Source organism: Caretta caretta, chromosome 19, assembly GCF_965140235.1.
Source record: "Caretta caretta isolate rCarCar2 chromosome 19, rCarCar1.hap1, whole genome shotgun sequence".
Lineage (NCBI taxonomy): Eukaryota > Metazoa > Chordata > Testudines > Cheloniidae > Caretta > Caretta caretta.
The window spans coordinates 8,673,237-8,692,559 of NC_134224.1; the positions used below are offsets into that span (position 1 = coordinate 8,673,237).

The following is a 19,323-nucleotide window of genomic DNA, read 5'->3' on the forward strand; positions in this document are numbered from 1 at the left end:
TTGTGTCCATTTATTCTTTTACGTAGAGACTGTCCAGTTTGACTGAATGGGCCTTAACAGATGATGTCTCCTGTTGATAGCTTTTAAGAATGAGGTGAGTGTGTAGCCAGTCCCTCTAGCTAAGATCTATGGTAATTCAGATTGCACTTGCAAATGAAATTCACCAGGTGGTGCAAAGAACTGAATAGTATAACTGATCCCATGAATATTCTTGATCTGTGCTCATTGTGGGAACGAGAATTTAATTAAGGGCTAATGACAGGGTGGGTAAAAATAGATTATTTGAAAAATACATATAAAAATGGGATTTTTATTTAAATCAGAGGTTTTGATTTATAGCTCAGTGGTTTGAGCATTGGCCTGCTAAACCCAGGGTTGTGAGTTCAATCTTTGAGGGGGCCATTTAGGGATCTGGGGCAAAAATTGGGGATTGGCCCTGCTTTGAGCAGGGGGTTGGACTAGATGACCTCCTGAGGTCCCTTCCAACCTTGATATTCTATGATTCCTTTTAAAAATAAACCTACCTACCTAAAATTTAACTCGAAATTGACAGCCTATGTTAAGGTTAAAGCTTAATTCAAATTATTTAAATAAATTATAGTAAAAAATACTGAAACTAAGATGAGAAATCTAAAAAAATGAATTAAATGAACCTGAATCTTTTAACATGAGTGCAGTCAGTGCTCTGTTGATGCCTCTGTTAACCAAAGACGTAGATACTCCCGGAATAAATAAAAATATTGAAATTGTAATATACTTCCCTAACAATCACTTTGCTTCAGTTTCACTACAGAGAGAAGGGAGGTCAAATTTAAGGCTCGGTCTACACTTAAAAGTTGTATGGGTATAGCTATGTTGGTCAGAGGTTTGAAGAAATCACACTCCTAACCAGTGTAGTAATGCTGACGTAACCCCCAGCATACACGCAGCTATGCTGACAGAAGAGGGCTTCCACTGATGTCACTAATATTGTTCTGGGAGGTGGTATTCCTACACCAACAGAAAAACTTCTTCTGTCAGTGTAAGCTGCAGCTATGCTAGGGAACTGTTCAAAGGGCAGGTCTACACTACAACTGGGATCGATGCTCTGAGATCAATCAACCAGCAGTCGATTTAGTAGGTCTAGTGAAGACCTGCCAAATCAACAGCAGATCACTCTCCAGTCGACCCCTGTACTCTACCTCCAATGAGAAGAGTAAGGTAAGTCCCCGTGTAGACCTCGTGGTAACTCGACCTCAGCCACATCAACTCCAGCTACGTAAATAACGTAGCTGGAGTTGCATAGCATAGGTCGACTTACCACGGTCGTGTAGACATAGCCCAATACAGCTCTGATGGTATACTCCCTGTAGTATAGACACTGTGACATTGCACTCCATATGGTTTTATGAAAATAGCTAATGTGTGAATAGAATGTAACTGGAATATGCTTCATGCATCTGGTCTCTTGTAAGGTATCATTACAAAGCTTATAATCTACTGAGTGTGGTCATCCTAATTGATAGAAGATGGTGAATGATGCATTTCTTAACAAAAAAAAAAGTAGACATTAATCTGAATAAATGTGTACAGATATAGTACATCCTATAGGTTGGCAAAGATGTACCAAATTTAGCATAAAGGCTACATTTAGCTGCAAATCAATATTTTAATGGTTATACTAATCAATGAGACTGAACCTTTAGGGAAATAAAAAGTATGAATGCTAAACAACATTAAAATGATTATTTAAACCATCAGAATAAATAACTTATTTAAATTACTCCACCCTTTCTAATGATTAATACCGTGTCTGAGTCTCACACCTATACCTTGTTTCATCATGTGCAAGACCAGTGCCAGGAACTCTAGGGCCTTGTCTACACTACAGGGAGAGATTGATCTAAGTTACACAACTTCAGCTATGTAAATAACATAGCTGAAGTCAACGTACTTAGATCTACTTACCAAGGGGTGCACACTATGCTGTGTCATCTGGAGACGCTCTCCTGTCAACTCCCTTGCACCGCTCGTTCAGGTGGAGTACGGGAGTCGACGGGAGAGCGCTCAGTGGTCAATTTAGCGGGTCTTCACTAGACCCACTAAATCAAATGCTGATGCATCGATCACCATACGTTGATCCCTCGGTAAGCGTAGACAAGCCCATGGCCTCTTGCTTCAGGGTTTAAGACAAACTTCTGGTGACTTAAAAGGTTTCTTATACTTTCCTCTGTAGCATCTGATGCTGGCCACTGTTGGAGACCAGATACTAAACTAGATGGACCAGAGATTTGATCCACTATGGCAATTCCAATGTTCATAGTGCTAATGGAAGCTCTGACATGGTCTCTCTCTGGGAGCAGGCAGTAGCCTTTGTACCTCCATTTCTCAACTAAAAATGAGATTGCCAGTACTTCATCAGGGTGTGAATGAAAATTATAAATCAATTTGAATGTGGAAAGCACTGTTTAAGGGAGAAGTCCTGAGGTTTGTCACATGGCTAGTAGTACAACTGCAGGGAAGCTATTTTCTTTTTCTCCATAATATTTAATTTAGAACCACCAACTGTGCAATGTGCTAGATGCAAAGTTTGCTGACGTGCTATATAAATCAGGGCTGTAGCCAAATAACAAATTTTCTCCGGCTGGGAATTTTGTACTTTATAATGTAACATAACTGATTCCTGGGTGCAGATGGAATCATCTGGTTGACTGATCTGGCTGAGATGAAACTGGTATTACTGGGCATGATCACTCAAGCCAAAAGATCATAGAATAATAGCAATGCAGGGCTGGAACAGACCTTGAGAGGTCATTTAGTCCACCTCCCTGTACTAAAGCAGGACCAAGTAAACCTAGCCCTGTCCTGACAGCTGTTTGTCCACCCAATGAGGGGAATTCCACAACCCCTGTTAAAAACCTATTCCAGCACTTAATTATCCTTTCTAGTTAGACATTTTTTCCTAATATCTAATCTAAACCTCCCTTGTTGCAGATTAATCTTACTATTTGTCCTACCTTCAGTGGACGTGGAGAACAGTGATCATCATCCTCTTTATAAGAGCCCTTAACATATTTAAAGACTCTCGTCTGGTTCTTTCTTGGTCTTCTGTTCTCAAGAGTAAACATGCCCAGTTTTAACCTTTCCTGATAGGTCAGGTTTTCTAAACCTTTTCTTATTTTTGTTGCTCTCCTCTGGACTCTCTCCAGCTTGTCCACATGTTTCTTAGTGTGGTGCTGAGAATTGGACACGGTACTCCAGCTGAGGCCTCACCAGTGGCAAGTAGAATTGAACAGTTACCCTCTGTGTCTTATATGCAACACTCCTGTTAATACACCCCAGAATGTTAGCCTTTTTTGCAACTGCATCACATTGAATCTCAGTTTGTGATGCACTCTAACCCCTAGATCCTTTTCAGCTGTACTGCCACCTACCCAGTTATTCCCCATTTTGTATTTGTGGGTTTGATTTTTTCCTTCCTAACTGTAGTGCTTTGCACTTGTCTGTCTTGCATTTCATCCTGTTGATTTCAGACCAATTTTCAATTCGTCAGGGTTATTTTGAGTGTCCTCCCAAGTGCATGTAACAGCCAATCTTGTCCTCCAAAGTGCATGTAACATCTTCCAGCTTAGTGTCTTCTGCAGATTTTGAGCATACTCTCCACTCCATTATCCAAGTCATTAATGAAAATGTCCAATAATACCAGACCCAGGATAGTCCCTGCAGCACCACACTGGATACATCATCCCAGTTTGACAGCGAACAAACACTACTCTTTGAGTATAGTTTTCCAACCAGTTGTGCACCCACCTTATAGTAATTTAATCAAAAACACATTTCCCTAGGTTGTGGGACTATGTCAAAAGTCGTATTAAAATCAAGTTGTCATGTCTACTGCTTCCTCCCATTAATTAGGCCAGTAAGGCTGTCAGAAATTAGATAGGTTTGGCATAATTTTGTTTTTGAGAAATCCATGTTGGCTATTGCTTATTACTAGGACTCTGATTTTTTTTCCACGGAGGTTGTGGAAGTCACGGAATCCATGACTTCTAGCAACCGCCATGGCAGCCGGGAGCTGCAGGGTCCCCCCACACCACCCTGGGCAGCGGCCAGGAGCTGCGGGGTACACCTGCAGCCTGGAGGGGATACCCTATAGCTCCCAGCTGCCGTGGGCAGCAGGGCCTCCCTGGAGCTCCTGGCCGGCAACAAGTGGCCGGGGCCCCCCAGAGCTTCAAGCAGGCCTCTGCAGCTGCCTACCCACTGCAGGCAGTGGGGGGACCCCACAGATGAGCTCCCCATTTTGTCATGGATATTTTTAGTAAAAGTCACTGATGGGTCATGGGCTCCCTTGAATTTTTCTTTATTGCTCTGTGACCTGTTGGTGACTTTTACTAAAAATATTTGTGACAAAATCTTAGCCTTACTTATAACCTTAATTGATCATTTGTTCCCATACCTTTCCAGGTATCAAAGTTAGGCTGACGGTCAATAATTCCCTAGGTCCCATTTGTTCCCTTTTTTAAAGATAGGCATTATATTGCCCTTCTCCAGTCCTTTGAGACCTCACCTGAGATCTCTGAGTTCTTGGAGATAATTGCTAATGGTTCTGAGGTTGCTTCAGCTGGTTCCTTAAGTACCCTAGGGGAATTTTGTCAGGCCCTGCCAGCTTAAATATAACTTATCTAAATATTCTTGAACCTGTTCTTTCCCTATTTTGCCTTGTGTTCTTTCCCCCGGTTGTTAATATTATTTGTGTTAAGCATCTGGTCACAGTTAGCCTTTTTAGTGAAGACAGAAACAAACATTAAACGTGCCTGCCTTCTTTTTGTTGTCTGTTACTAGCCCTCCTTCTCTGCTAAGTAGTGGACCAGTGCTTTCCTTTGTCTTTTGCTTCTAATGTATTTATAGAATGTCTTCCTTTTGCCTTTTATGTCCTGGCTTGGTACATCTCATTTTGTGCCTTAGCCTTTCTAACTTTGTCTCTACATGCTTTCACTACTCTTTTGTACTCATCTTCAGCTATTTGTCCACATTTCCACTTTTTGTATGATTCCTTTTTGATTTCCATGTCATTAAAGAACTCCTGGTGCAGCCACATTGGGTTCTTGCTATCTTCCTATCTTACCTTTGCATCAGGATAGTGAAGATTCTGGGCCATACAGATTTGTACAGCATCAGTTTGCTTTCAGTTTTCGGTCATGTTGGTTAGGTCTCTGTTAATCAAAAAGTCAGTGCTGCAGGCAAAAATCTCTGGTCCACGCTCAGGATTCCGAGTCAGTGCTTGGTGGAGACAGTGCGAAACCATCTCCCTATAAGTGCCAAGCTAACTGAAATGAGGATGAGCAAAGGGGTAGTCTGATATCAGTGCCTCTAATGAATATTTGTTGGAAGTTGATGTGTTTCTAGTCAGCAAGTGATTATCTTTGGAGCTCTTATTTTTGCAGATACCTCAAGATTCAGGAGTTTCTCATCCAGAATGGAACCTTCTTCAGGAGACTGCATCATATGAATTGAACTTGCAGTGAGCAGTTATTTATAAACTGATGTGAGTTAACTTGTAAGTTACTGTATGGTTTAGGAAGAGACTGCACAATAGTGTGAATTAAAAACTATTACTGTTCCCCCCCTCCCCGCCTTAGGACATCTTGAGATATCCCTTCCATCACGTAATGCTTGTGATACTGTATATGTGGGACCACTGACTCCATCTGTCTACACAAATGCAGTGGAGTTCCTCAGATAGAGGGTGCATTGAGTATTAATTACTGGCTAAATCATTCTTACCTTAGTGTGCGTGATGTGTTCCGTCAACTTGACTCAGCTGCAGCTGTCCATATGCAAGAGTTGGACAGGGCACACTGCTTCTTCACGGGCTAAGAAGAGAGAAATTAGCACAAGATCATTAGCTGGAGCCTTGAAGGAGTAATGGGGGGCGGGGGGAAAAAAAGGATCACTTTGGAACAAGATCTTGCTGCTATACTAAGGTAATAAAAAGGAGTGCCGAAGAGCTCAACTAGAAATTGAGAAGGGGATTTTCTCTAGTTAACAAATATTTGTGTAAAGAAAAGGAGTACTAGTGGCATCTTAGAGACTAACCAATTTATTTGAGCATAAGCTTTCGTGAGCTACAGCTCACTTCATCGGATGCATTCCGTGGAAAATACAGTGAGGAGATTTATATACACACAGAACATGAAAAAAGGGGTGTTATCATACACACTGTAAGGAGAGTGATCACTTAAGATGAGCTATTACCAGCAGGAGAGCGGGGGGGAGAAAACCTTTTGTAGTGATAATCAAGGTGGGCCATTTTCAGCAGTTAACAGGAACATCTGAGGAGTGGTGGGGGGAGGGGGGTAAATAAACATGGGGAAATAGTTTTACTTTGTGTAATGACACATCCACTCTCAGTCTCTATTACAACAAAAAGACTTCAAAAACAGACTCCAAGGAGAGACTGCTGAATTGGAATTAATTTGCAAACTGGCTTAACTTAGGCTTGAATAGAGCCTGGGAGTGGATGTGTCATTACACTCCTGCTGGTAATAGCTCATCTTAAGCAATCACTCTCCTTACAGTGTGTATGATAACACCCATTTTTTCATGTTCTGTGTGTATATAAATCTCCCCACTGTATTTTCCACGGAATGCATCCGATGAAGTGAGCTGTAGCTCACGAAAGCTTATGCTCAAATAAATTGGTTAGTCTCTAAGGTGCCACAAGTCCTCCTTTTCTTTTTGAGAATACAGACTAACACGGCTACTACTCTGGCTACAAATATTTATATTTGATTTAAAAACCCCAATGCCTTAATGCTGTGGAGGAAGGAATCCTGTAACAGTCAATCCTTCTGTAAAGCTTTATGTTAAAGGCCTACGATCAGATTCTCAACTTGTCAATTGTCAGAACTCAGTTGAAGTAATTGGAGCTGTGACAGTTTGCACCAGCTCAGGATCTGACCCCACAGAGATTAGTTTCACCCTGTGCAGCAGAATTACTGAAACACAGGTATCACTGATTTGCTACTTTGGACAGGGACTTCCATTTACCTCCATTGTTTTGCGCTCCTGATTTTACAGTTGTGCATTTCCCCCCCTCTCCCCCATCGGTATAAAAGCACAACCTCTGCGCACCCAGTGACATTTTACCAAATTCCACCCAGTTTTGCTAAAGCCATGTTACCAATTCCCTAGCATAACCTAGAGCACAGTCCAGATCGAGTTTTACTTTGAAAGTGAAAGAAGGCTATTTTGTTATGGCCTTTGCCTGTTACTAATAATCTTTTGGCTATCAAAATTGCTTTTAAATAATTGGTTTTATGCTTCAAAAGGCTACACGTGGCTCTGAGGTTATAGTAACCATTTTTAAAACTTCAGATACTTTTCATGAATAATCTCCACAGAGACACACATACATCAGAAAGAGGAGTCAACTCCCATTAAAGACAATCTGTCAGTTGGGTTGTAATTTAGTGAGTGAATTGACTGCTGATGTGAAAAAAATCACCTTTGTCACTGGGATAATTTTTTTTAATGAGACAGAAATGGGTTTGGCACCTTTCCAGCTTATTAAAGTCTTTGTGAACCACCATGCACCAGCACAAGGAGACGAGAGAAGAAAATTACATTAAGTGCATGATTGGCAAAACAAAATTGGGCTGGTTTTTATTTATTTATTTTTGTCTTACGAGCATGTGAATGAATCCTTCCATTATTTATGCTAAAGAATAAAGGGGACTCTGTTCTCCCTGCTTCTGAAAAAAAATTGTCCATGGTTTTCAATTCTTCAGCTCCTTTCCAAACAGCAAAAGTGGATGCCTCTCAGTAATACATAGTGGAGACAGGTGTTCAGGGGTCCACAGGGAGTGGGTGAACCCCTGAACACCCGTCCCCACTATGTATAACTGAGAGGCGTCCACATTTGCTGTTTGGAAAGGAGCTGAAGAATTGAAAACCATGGACAATTTTCTTTATATCTATAAAAATAGATATGCTCAAGAGATATTCTCGGGGAACAGGGAAAGCGAGAGAGGCTAGAAATAATTGGTGTAGCTTTAGGACAAGGGTAACAGAGCAGTCATGCTCAGAAACTTGGTTACTGTGGAATCCAAGGAATCCTGTAGGGGTAAAACCGGACATGCTGCACCCTGAGAGAAGGACGTGCTCATTCATCCTCTCAAGGGCTAAGAAAATGTTTAGACCCGGGCATTCTGTGATTTAATTAACTATAGAATCAGTTACTCTGGACCCTCTTAACACTTCTTGCCATATCCATCAGGCTGAAATGGAATTGCTGGCACTTGTTCTTTAACTTCACAGCTTTGCAATGTAATGTACCTAATTTATGCAGCATGCACAAAACACCTTGTCTCAAGGTCAGAAGTGTGACTAATATGGAAGTGGTCACAGCCACTGCTTACTTGCCAATATCTTATAGAGCATTAAATGCTTAGTAGCATGCTTTCAGTGCTAGGTGACATACTCAACTTGGAAAAATGTGGATATAGCCTGCTATTCAGTTTCATTCCTAAATGTTATTTAGGAAGGGAGAGAGCCCCCAAAAAACTATCCTGAGGTGCAGAACTGGGAGCTGGAAGATTTGGGACCTATTCTTGCCTCTTCCACTGATGCACTGTGTGAACCTGGGAAAGTCATTTCACCTCTGTCTGTTTTCCCATCTATAAAATGGGGATAATATCTTGTAGAGGTGACAATATTTGTTAAGTGCTTTGAAATCGGTGGATAACTAGGATCCTTTTGCCATAACCAAGGAGACTTGAGAATAATTACTCCGTTTGCTTCAAGGGCTATTTTAGTTGCTACACAGACGGTAAAGTGTTTTGTGCTCTGACCCTCGCAAGCCAAAGTAACACCAGTATTAGCTGATGAACAAGCCTCTTGAACATTTCTAATGAGGTTTCATTAGCAAGACAGGTCTTCAGGAGCCAATCACTTAGCAAAGCTGTTCATAGTGTAAGCAGCATAGAGCCCTGGAAAGCTTGGTGTGTGGACCAATGAATCTGGATCTAATCCAAATTAACAAAAATTGGAGCTTCATATTCATTCAAGAGAAGGCGGCCTGGTGGTTAAGAGCGATCTACAAAGCAAATGTTGTATCGGTTTTGCTCTTTGCCTTGTATAAAGGAAATGTTGCTCGCTCTTTTACATGAGCAATAAAGTCACTCTTTGCTGCCGGTGCTTGGCTAGACCTCCGGCACACCTGACCACCTGTCAGAGCTGCAGCCTTCCCTCCTCTTAGCTGAGGAAAAGGGATAAACTTTGGGCCTTTCTGTTGTGACCTCAGTAGCTTGTTGTTGTAGGATTGTTGGTGAGCGCTGAACCGTACTCCCTGGCTAGTTTGTAAGAGGCTTGCGCCAATTTACTAGTTTACCATAGGGTTGCTCAGGAACCCTTGGTGTTGTGTGCTCACTTGATTATTCATGGCTTGCTCACAAGCCCTAGGTTATGTACAGTAATCTGAGTCCTAGGTTGTTGCTTTGGCATACTAACTGGATTACTGAAGTGTGATGACTGACTTAGCTGTGTGCACTATATTTAATATAGGGCTGCTCCATTGTGACTGGATGGCTGCTGCTACGGATTTATTTTTAGGGGGTGGAATAAATACTGTAAACATTGATTGGGGGGGAAGTGTTAAAAATATACCCAAAGGATAACATGGATGTATGAACAGATACAGGTCAAACCTGAGACGTGTCACTTTGTCTTCAAACTTTTGTTCACGTTGTCTCCCGTGTGATGATTTCCATATTCAATATTTCTCTTTAACATTTAAATCTCACATCTCACTGCCCTTCCTCTGCCTTTGCTTTGTCCGTCAGCGCCTTGGTAATTGCTTACTGTAGGCCTGGCTTGTGACATTACACTGTGCGGCTCTGATAAATATAACGCCCTCCTCTTGTGAATGCAGCTATTGTGAGATAGGCCTAATGGAGGGCTGGCAGTGAAAAGTCCCCACAAGAAATGTCTGCTCAGCTAGGATCAAGGGAGGAGAATTCCCACGTATGTGCTGTTGGTGAACTACAATGGGGGAAAGCAGAGGGATAATACCGAAGAGAACACATGCCCTAGAAGCAACTCACTCTCACTTCTGTGCTGTTACCCTGCTGAGGACACCAATGATAAGTGTAATCCTGGGCCCCTTTGAGTCTTCCCTGTTTTGTATTATAAAAGCAGTGGATTGGAAATGAATAAAGGCAACGTGTGCCTTGATCTGGGCCAGCCTGATCAAAGTAACCCACTGAGCAGGGGCAGCTTTATCATACCCACAACAGGTTTCAGAGTAGCAGCCATGTTAGTCTGTATCCGCAAAAAGAAAAGGAGTACTTGTGGCACCTTAGAGACTAACCAATTTATTTGAGCATAAGTTTTTGTGGGCTGCAGCCCACTTCATCAGATGCGTAGAATGGAATGTATAGTAAGAACACACACACCCACCCACACAGGGAGAGAGAGAACATGAAAAGGTGGAAGTAGCCATACCAACTGTAAGAGGCTAATTAATTAAGATGAGCTACCCACAACAGTTCACCCTGATTAGCAGTTTGTGAGCCAAGGCTGGCTGGCTGGTGTGGGAATGGGTTATGTGGACTTCTTTGTGTAGGACCTGGGGCATTGCATGATTGTACTCTCTGCTTTGTGGAATTCCCCAGCCTCGTCATGCATGATGTACCTATGCTCTTTGACTGTGTTAAAGCTATGCTAAGGGATTCCAGCACACATCTGTCTTACTGTAAGAGAACTAATAAGAGTCTGTTTCAGGCTCTTGCCTCAGGGTACAATTTACTGGTTACACTGAAAGTGTGGCAAAATACCAAAATAAAGTAGTTCCTCTGCCCAACATGGGCTACAGTCCCAGCTGCTTTTCCCTCACCTCTCTGTCCTTCTGAGTCTTTGCTCTAAGCCTTGGGAGTCCCTTTCTACTCCCTGCAGTTCCTAACTCCCCAGGCCTCCTGCCCTGGATTCGCCTTATAGCCAGGTTCTTTCCCCTGCACATATCCAGCTCAGCTTGAGCTTCTTGCTGGCCTTTATAAGGATCAAGTGCTCTGCAGGCCACCACCTGACTCTTAGCCCCTCAGCTAGGAGGCAGCTGATTAATCACAGGTCAGACTGGGTCCATCTCCCCTTAAAGGGGTCAGTCACCTTGTGACTGGAACCTTAGTATAAAACATGCCTAATTGAATAGAGCTCAGATCATAGTTTTCAAGCTGAATTAGCTCACACTTTTCCATGTGAAATCTCCTTTTGCTGTTCTCTACCCATGCCCCTTAACCTCTCCATCTCTTTGTAAAGCGCTGTCCTTGCACGAGTTCCTAAACCCACTCAGTTTAGCATCATCTTTTGATTTAATTTGTGCTTTTGCTAGTTTGCAACTGGATATTTTGATAGCACTGAGTGGTTGGAGCTTGGACAGCAACTGCCTAAAGAGGAGAGAGTGATTGATGGATACTCGTTCCTTAAGTGGAATGTGGGACGTTACGGTAATTTGTAACCAAGCTAACAATTCTTTCATTCTAGCAGTGACAGCAAATTGGAGAGGTCAAAGGCTCTGAAAGATGGGAGAGCATCCACCAGTGACAAATGTCTGTTCATTGCAGCCGACACCCTGTCCCGCACCGTCGAATGCCAAGTTGTTATGCCTTGTAAGGCAAATATTGATTGCCTTGGGTTTCACTCTGATTATCATACATGAATAATGGAGCCCCCACCTTTAGGAATCATTGTTCTAGCCCTGTGATGAGTGTGTTACAGGTGCCAGCTATCAACGGCAGTTAATTTTGTTGACGGCTTCAATTGCTGTTGCTGGAAGCTGGGTCCCTACCAGAAGAAAAATGCTCAAATGTCAATAATGAGCATAGGTGTGTGGAGTAACTTTCAACCTGAGGGCATCCAAAGTGCCTTACAACTTTCACTGATGGATTTTCAGGTTGTGCATTTGTGTTGCTAGGGTGAGAAGCAGATAGACGAGACTCCCTTTGCTCACCACTTAGCAGACGTTCCCCTGTCTAAGTCCAGCACATCCCTTCGATCCCTCTTCCACCCTGCCCTCCTTATCCCATTGATCACTTTTCTCTGCAGTTTTCAGAGTAACAGCCGTGTTAGTCTGTATTTGCAAAAAGAAAAGGAGTACTTGTGGCACCTTAGAGACTAACCAATTTATTTGAGCATGAGCTTTCGTGAGCTACAGCTCACTTCATCGGATGCATGCCGTGGAAACTGCAGCAGACTTTATTTATACACAGAGAATATGAAAAAATACCTCCTCCCACCCCACTGTCCTGCTGGTAATAGCTTATCTAAAGTGATCAGCAGGTGGGCCATTTCCAGCACAAATCCAGGTTTTCTCACCCTCCACCCCCCCACACAAATTCACTCTCCTGCTGGTGATAGCCCATCCAAAGTGACAACTCTTTACACAATGTGCATGATAATAAAGTTGGGCCATTTCCTGCACAAATCCAGGTTCTCTCACATCCCCCCCACCCCAATACACACACAAACTCACTCTCCTGCTGGTAATAGCTCATCCAAACTGACCACTCTCCAAGTTTAAATCCAAGTTAAACCAGAACATCTGGGGCGGGGGGGTAGGAAAAAACAAGAGGAAATAGGCTACCTTGCATAATGACTTAGCCACTCCCAGTTTCTATTTAAGCCTAAATTAATAGTATCCAATTTGCAAATGAATTCCAATTCAGCAGTTTCTCGCTGGAGTCTGGATTTGAAGTTTTTTTGTTTTAAGATAGCGACCTTCATGTCTGTGATTGCGTGACCAGAGAGATTGAAGTGTTCTCCGACTGGTTTATGAATGTTATAATTCTTGACATCTGATTTGTGTCCATTTATTCTTTTACGTAGAGACTGTCCAGTTTGACCAATGTACATGGCAGAGGGGCATTGCTGGCACATGATGGCATATATCACATTGGTGGATGTGCAGGTATACGAGCCTCTGATAGTGTCAGTGAGCAGTGTCACTGCTCCTCCACTTTCCCCGGGTGCTCAGATTCTTCCGTTTTCCACACCGTTGAAATTCAAGGTGGCCAAGGCCTGGGCCTAGCGAAACTTTGTGGTTCTGGGCTTGTTCCTTCCTTGCACTGTAAACGACTGTCTTCAGTTCAGTTTGTTAGCCTTTCAGATGAGTGGGTTAGGGACACCAGGCCCCCAAACAGAACTGGCAGAGGCTGAATTCAGTCTTATAAGGGCTGACTCTCTTCTTTGCCTAAACTGCAAGAAAACCAGACACACGTGGACAAATTCTCAGTTTGCCGTTGGCCATGAATACAACTGCTGAGCCAGTCTCTCCCCTGGGTCCAACCCCTTTGCATTGCCTGAGGGGTGGCTCTACTTTCCCAGCTGAGAATCCCCTTGGTGTAGGGGTAGCAATCAGAGCTGGCGTCTAAGAATTGTTCCTCCCTAGGGGGCTTGATCATATGTTGGGGGAGGTAGAGGTAGGAGATGATTCAATGCTGTGAATTCTCAGCTCATGTATGGTCCCTGATTATTATGTTATAGTGGTGCCCAGGAATCAACCAAGAATGGGCCCCATTGTGATAGGCATCATACAGACACAGATAAGAAGCATGGACTGTTTACTCAGGGACCACAGTCAACTATCATAAGTTAGAGCAGCCTTGGGGTTGTGTAATTTACATTAGAGTTGGAACACCTGAAGCCTGAGAATCGGTGAACTGGAGCCAGCAGGAAGCCAGTTACATCTCCCCTCCCCATGCAGCTGGAGAGAATCTGGCCCATTGTGGAAAATGAATTTGCAGGTGCAATTGCAAACATGGCCTCCAGTGTCAGTCAAGTTTAAAATAACGCTATGCAGCCATTGGGGTGTACTATGGCAGGCCTGCTTGCTGGCTAACTGTTTTTATGCTGCTCATCCAGCCAGTGTATATGCATCTGACAAGGGCAGCATGTTTACATGGCAGGTTGTCATAAGTCATATGAGGTTTGCAGTTCTCCCCAGCAGAAAGAGGCTGTCCCAAAGTCTTTTACACCACTTAAATCCTAGAATGGGTCTACCCTGGAAATCTGCCTCAGAACACCCACCCTGCGGGTCATGGAAGGGTTCTCTGTGCCAGTCCCAAATAGGCAAGTGTATGGCTGGAGGGAGGGTTCAGGGTAAGACTATGGGTCTGCATTTACATGGAGCAAGAGGACCGGAAACCCTACTCAGTATTCCGACCTATAGATACTAGTAGCGTCCAGGAAAGGGTCTTGCTGCACCTCATCTGGTGAATTACATCCACCCACAATCCCTATGGACTCCCAGCACAAAGTCGTAAGTAATCATGTGTGCTTGTGAATTTCACCCACAATCACAATAGCATCCGGGTAATGGAGACGGGGGGGTGAGAGGGGCAGAGGTTATAGCTGAAGCCATGAAAGGGTTAACTGCATAATTCTAGGGCTGATGAACTGATGGTGGCCCAGCTTTCATAATATTTAACCAAGTGCATGATGTTCAAGGAGCCTTAACTCTCTATGGTCCCAGGACCAATCCTGTCTTAAATGAGCTCAGTATAGCTGAGCACACAAGCATCTAATCTGGCCTTTGCACCTGGGAGCTGCAGCTCAGGTAGGTTCTGTTCTTTGCCTGATGCTAATATGCACGTGGTCACAGAATGTGCATATTCATTATTAATAAGCAAGCAATAGGTCCTTTGAATTTAAATAGTATTGCAGGTGCATACCCTCTAGTTGCTCATTTACATAATCCAAATAATCTTTTAAGGTTAAAATCTGAACCATAACAACCTCCTGCATATCTACTTATGTAGACTTATTACAGGAAAGAAGAAAGTGTTTTATCATCATCTGAGCCATACTGAGCCAATGAAGTTTGTAAATAGCTGTACAGACTAATTTGCTTGAACACCTACCTGCTGTTTATAGCATTTAAACGAGGTACAAATTGTCTAGAAATGTAGTGATTCACAGTTAGATTCGAAGTCACAACTTGCTGGGGGGGGAGGGAAACAACCCAAAGTATTAAAACCTTCCTCCAAACTTCTTTTCTAGATTCCCTTTCCCAGAGCGATAGCCAGAACCTGCCACTAGGTATCTTACTACCAGCCTCACGACTGCCTTCTATGTATGCACGACAGCTATATTATTCATTTTAACGTGGCAAAGTCAAGCACTCAGAAGTTAGGAAATGGCAGAAGTAAGGGGGTCTGTGGAACCTTAAATCAGCCCCCTGGTATGCGTGCATTAAGATGATCCATGCTTTCCTCTCTCATGCTCTAGGAATAACTCACTGCCACAGCATCCCTTCCATGGTGACTCAGATGGCAGGAAATAAAATCCACACTCTTAATTTAATCATTCTTTAGTCCAACGTACAACTAAACCGTTAGTCCTGAGCTGGTTGGCTCTGAGAGGGGTGTTTGTTGAATGCCTTGTGCTAAACGTATTTAACCTCCGATGTGGACTTTACTGGAAGAACTGGCAGGAAAGGACCATGGTGACAGTTGCCTTGTTTGTGGTGAACAGTATCACCTTGGAGACTTGTGAGTAACTAATGGAGGAAGTGGGGAGTTTCTGGAGCTGTTTGCAGAGACAGCCCTGGAAAGTCATTTTGTGACAAATTATCACATTCTAGGTTTAAAAAAAACAACTGTTTTACTTCTTCCTAACTTTAAATCCGCCATCCCCACTTCCCTTCCCTCCGCTGGCAACGCTGAATCCCTGGCTGCCTCCCTGCTCTCACTGGAGATTTTGTACAGATGGGGCTTGGTGCTTGCATCCATACAGGCAGGGGGTCGGCACTAGAAGCAAAGCATGACTCTCCGACTCTATTTCTCCAATAAGGGAAGGATCTATACCTCCTGTTGAAACTTGGACTGGGAACTTCTGAATCTATTTAAGCTGTGGACAGATTCACTGGCTGGGGAGGGAAAACAAAGTCCCACTCACATGCCTTGTGTTCAGGGCTCACTTTGTCAACAAGTAAGGCCCCAAAGCAAGATCAAATAAACTCTAACTAGGGGTACCTAACCACCCAAAGGCTTTCCAAGCTTTCTGCACCTGGAAAAGTATGTAGTCTTACCTCCCCTTTCAGTAGCCCTTCTGGCTACTATGGAGAGACCCTGTGAAAACACCCCTGATCCTGGGGCTACGTTATAATGCTACAGCGGCCCAGCTGCAATGATTCAGCATAGCCACTAACTACAGTGAGTTCCCTACAGGTTTACTACTGGTTCCCTAGGGTTCACTACAGAAGGGTTCCCCTATTGCTGTAATTAATCCTGAGAGGTGGCAGCGAGGTGAACGGGAGAATTTTTCCGTTGACCTAGCACTGCCTATGGTGCGGGTTAGGTCGGCTTAACTATGTTCGTCGGGGTGTGGATTTTTCACACCCCGAGCAATGTAGCTGGGTTAACCTAACTTTTCAGTGTAGAACAGCTCTGAGTCTCTCCTGGCTGCTTCTCCTGCCTCAAAGTCGGGAAGTCTTGTACCTGGTTTCCTGTAGGGCCCATTCTTGTGCCCTACAGCTCCTAGTTTCTAGGGCCCATGGGTCATACCAGGCACACTGCAATGCGCGCATATGCTCCAAGGCCCAGTGCCCAGTTACAGACCCATCTGATACTTTTCATTTTACCTGCTGAACTGCAGCAGAAGGCAGGTCAGAGATGGTGATCACGGGATGAAAGAAGCAGCAGAGAGATGGGGAGAAGCTTTGACTATAGTTATGTCACGGGCAGGAATAGCAAGAACTGTAAAGGCTACTGCACATTCTCCAGCCTGTAAGCAGGACTAGCAGCAACTAATCTGCTTGTCTCCTTCAAAACAACGAGATTCCTCTCGTTCTATGGCCAGCAGTATCAGTTGCTTTCCCTTATTACCCTGTCCAGTATATGGCAGGTCCTTGCACGTGCATCCTAAGGTCAATAGCACTGATAGCTGGAGAACTGGGGAGGGCCCCACTACTGCGTCATTGATTCTGAGTCATCCTCAGCCTCACTGCTGACTCGTACGCAGTGGTGGGGAGAACTGTTTCCTGACATGAGCATGGAGTGGCTAGAGCTGGGATTGTTGAGTGGGATCTTCACAAGGGGCTAAAGGGAGATAGATGCACAGCTCCCATTGAATGGCATTGGGCTCCTAACTCCCATAGGCACTTTTGAACACCCCCATTGTGAGCAGATGAACAGATATTTAATGAGGTATGAAGGGAGTCAAGTGGTGACTCAGCACCAGGGGTGGATACGTTAGACATTCACAGTGTGGGCAGAATAGATGGGTTAGAGATCACAGAGGACTCCCCTCATCCTTATGTGCCTTGGATACGACATCTGTGGGAAAACGGGCACAGGGGAATGGTCATGTTTCCTGCTAGTGAGGGTGTGGCCAGTGCATCTGCGTGCTGCGTAGATCCTCCCCATGACCAAAACCCCCATGTAGGAGCCAGATGTGGGGCCAGAGCCAGGAGGTCAAACATGGCAAGGTCCACCATCTGCTACTTGCCCTCCTCACAACCAACAGCACTCTGAGACCCTCTGATGGAAGTTGCTACATTGCTCCTATTTGTACTGTAGTAGCATCTAGAAGCCCCCTTCAGGGATCAGATCCCATTGTGCTAGGCACTGTACGTATATAATAATAATAATTAATAAAACAATCCCAGTTCCAAAGAGCTTACAGTCTAAGCTTACAGGCTTAGAAATGCCAAGTATAATTGTCTCTCTTCTTTTATCAGAGCTGCCAGTTATAAATCACCAGCATCCAGATGTGGATAGGAGCTCATCCTCCTGGAAACAGCAGCTGTAGTCAGAGTCCTTACCAAAGCAGCGGTGTTCTGTAAGTCTGCCTAGCTAATAAAATCCATCAGGGTGTGAGACACAGTCTGCCTTGCCTCCCAGACATGACAATACCTCAGCACCTCTGGGGATGTCTGGGTGATTTATAGCCTAAAAAGGCAGATCTTCGCTATACCAGTGGTAATCTGTCTATCCTCATGTGATAAAACAGCAAAATAAGAGTGTTACTACCCAGCCATCCACTAGGCCTCGGGGGTCCAATACATTCAGAAAGACAATTTTGGTTCTGTATTTGCTTTGGGTGTCTGTCTAGGGATTTAGACTGCACTCATCTGACGTACCCTGGCTTAGTGTCACAGTAATGGTCATAAAACACTGCTTGGGGAGACCCAGGGGGAGAACTGACTGGCCTGATCTTGTCCTACTTACTAGTTGATTAAGACAGTAAAACACTTGTTCCAGTGGTTAGCAGCTCATGAGTTCATTTCTGCCTATCCAATAGGAATCAAAGGCATATATTTGATGCACTGATGGTTTTGGGGTTCATAGAATCATAGAACATAGGGTTGGAAGGGACCTCAGGAGGTCATCTAGTCCAACTTCCTGCTCAAAGCAGGACCAATCCCCAACTAAATCAAGGGTGAAGGTGCTGGACTTGGGTTCAGCTCTAGGTGAAGTTCCCAGCTCTGCACAGACTTTTCCTGTGTTCTTGGATCAGTCACTTGAGCCCTGAGTGAGGAAAGCATGTGCTACCATCCCTCTGAAGATGTAGGTGCTGTTCTGAGTAGGAATCCTTTCCTGAATCAGGGCCATAGCCTCTTTGGCCCAGATCCTCCAAGGTATTTAGGTGTCTAGCTCCCATTGATTTAAATGGGAGTTAGGTGCCTAAATACATGTGAGGCTCTGGGCCTTTGTGCCTCAGTTCCCAATCTGTAAAATAGAGATCATAATCCTTCTGTTCTGTGTCTTCTCCATTTAGCCTGTGAGCTCTTCAGGGAAGGGACTGTCTCTTCTGATGTGTACACAGCACCTGGCATGATGGGGCCCCAAACTCAGCTGGGCACTCCAGGTGCTAGCATTATACAGTTAATAATAACACACCACAATGCAGTTTTGATTATTTTAACCCAAAATTTGGAAGGCAACAGAGTACTACCCATAATGCGCTAAATTCACACTCGACCTAAGTAATGGAATTCCATTAGGAACAAATTCAGCGCAACAGGTTGATCTTTAAATGGGTTTATTTACAATCTAGGCACACTTGGAGGAGGAGGAGGAAAAGGAAATGAAACTCGAGGAAAGATGATCTCGTGCAGGGCACTGGAAGATTTATGATCCCCCCCTCACATTTAAAGGGCCAGATTCTGAACTCATTTATAACATGTGGCATTGAGATCGTAATGTCATGCTTTCCTGGTCACCTTGATAGGTCACTTAACCTCTCTCAGCCGTCATCTGTAAAAGAGAGATGAATTAATGCAAACCAAATGAATATGTTTCTATGTCACTACTGTACAAAGTTCATCTTTCTTTCCCGTGCTTCACTGAT

The 19,323-nt window shown here is 43.9% G+C and overlaps 2 long non-coding RNA genes across 2 annotated transcripts in view; one reads left to right on the plus strand and one right to left on the minus strand.

The window, feature by feature from the left end:
- Window positions 1-19,323, plus strand: part of LOC125624858 (uncharacterized) — a 20,578-nt gene continuing 1,255 nt past the window's right edge. Inside the window, exons 1-3 of the long non-coding RNA XR_007353408.2 lie at window positions 1-94; window positions 5,424-5,524; window positions 17,711-17,811. This is a non-coding gene — a long non-coding RNA (uncharacterized LOC125624858). The remainder of the gene's footprint in view (window positions 95-5,423; window positions 5,525-17,710; window positions 17,812-19,323) is intronic.
- The window catches only part of LOC142069569 (uncharacterized), a 9,489-nt gene continuing 9,163 nt past the window's right edge, over window positions 18,998-19,323 (minus strand). Inside the window, exon 2 of the long non-coding RNA XR_012665474.1 lies at window positions 18,998-19,229. This is a non-coding gene — a long non-coding RNA (uncharacterized LOC142069569). The remainder of the gene's footprint in view (window positions 19,230-19,323) is intronic.